This window comes from Cyprinodon variegatus, unplaced genomic scaffold (assembly GCF_000732505.1).
Source record: "Cyprinodon variegatus isolate N-32 unplaced genomic scaffold, C_variegatus-1.0 Scaffold529, whole genome shotgun sequence".
NCBI classification, from domain to species: domain Eukaryota; kingdom Metazoa; phylum Chordata; class Actinopteri; order Cyprinodontiformes; family Cyprinodontidae; genus Cyprinodon; species Cyprinodon variegatus.
In genome coordinates, this window is record NW_015150982.1 from 552,413 (window position 1) to 554,027 (window position 1,615).

General features: G+C 45.0%; 1 protein-coding gene across 2 annotated transcripts in view; it reads left to right on the forward strand.

Moving 5' to 3' along the window:
* Nucleotides 1–538: 538 nt before the first annotated feature.
* Nucleotides 539–1,615, forward strand: part of glis2 (GLIS family zinc finger 2) — a 31,509-nt gene continuing 30,432 nt past the window's right edge. For both annotated transcript variants that reach the window (XM_015391214.1, XM_015391215.1), the window contains exon 1: nt 539–1,257. The gene's annotated coding sequence lies outside the window, so the exon portion shown is untranslated. The remainder of the gene's footprint in view (nt 1,258–1,615) is intronic.

Genomic DNA, 1,615 nt, shown 5'->3' on the forward strand with positions numbered 1-1,615 from the left:
CATGTTATTTGGTGAAGGGTTTTGGTTTTTATTTATGTTCAGGTGAATTCAGTTTGTTTGGAAATTGGAGTTTGGTTTGTTGTTAACCAATCTCTTTTTGTGCATATTTGGTTGATTTGTTTATTGATGTTTGTCAAAATTGTCTGAAATAAATTCCTTTTTATTCATAGTTCTTCATCTTTCATGCATGTATCTGACAATCTATTCTGACATTAGGCCTTATTTCAGTGACTTAAAGATTAGAGTGTGCAACTATTAATTTGCATTATTTACAATAATGACAAAAAAATGTTAAAAGTGTGATTATTGCTCTTCCTCTGAACTTTTTGGTTGGTATTTAATGCAGATTCTATAGATTTGGATTTTAGAGATTTTGTAAACGCTCCAACATTAAAAATAGAGGTTTTGGCTGTTTGGGGCTCTAAGGCAGGACAGACAGACGTGCAGGGATAGGAGGGGGAGGGGGTGCTTGGAGGAGAGCCGGGGACTGCCCATGATGGATGGGCGGAGCAGTAAGCATGCGCTGAGGTGGCAGGCTCTGGGCTGCTCCTGACGGGCTGGCTGGCTGCTGGGCTCCGGGCGGATGTCTGTGTGCGTCAGACGGCGGTGGGGGAAATCTACCATCAACGCATAGAGGAGACGCAGGGCGCTGAAGAGGAAATCCAACTGACCCAAACCTAACGCTGGCATCTGGAAAAGCACCGACTAGAAAAGGGAGACGATCCTCCCACATCCAGCCCCAAACCCGCCCTGCTTTTTTCCCTCTGGACCCCTTCGTGCCACCATCCCTCTGGTCCGACCACCCCACAGCAAACCCCCGTCAGACCAGCGCTGCCATTACGCGATGCGCTCTGAATCTGGGAAGAACTCCTCCCTGCGCTGCTGATGCGCGACCGCAGCTCTTCATTTCCACACCATGGATTGTGGTGTTTACTCTTCTTTTTGACAGGTTTCCAGCTGTAGCATGACATGCAAACATCAGGCGGGAATCCCATAGATCGGCTGTGATATAAACCACCGGCTGTCACATAGCCGGAGCTTCGCTCTCCTCCAAGCTTCAAAACAACTTCGACAATGGTCTTAGTACAGACCGCCTTACTAAACACTTAGTAATAATCCCAAAGACCCTGTCAGCTCAGCTGGATATTTCGGTTCCATTGAAGAAAAACAAAAACAATCAACTGACAAAGAGTTTGATTTTTGGGAAGTTCTTGCTCAGAAGGGAGACGCCTTTTCCATTGCGTTTTCACTGTTAAGGTAAGCCAGGATCGACCCTTTCCTGCATGTCACTTGTGCATGTTGCGTTCACTGTCCACGCTGAGGAAAAGCACGAGTTTAAACAAGGCAGTGACCTATTTTTCAGCCCCCCCTGCGCCCGCAGTGCGCCTTTACCAGGGCTGGCTGCAAACGCGCCTCTGCCAGATATCTAGATGTCAAACACAAAAGACACAACTTTGAGTGATAATCTCACAATAAAATGTAAAAATATTACTTTTAGAGTTTTGGGGGGTTGCAAATATAATAAAACAAATTTAATTCTTCATCTTTATCTTATAGTTATTAGATATACAGAATTATTGCTGATTTTAACGTCAGACTGACTGTAGCTCACCTA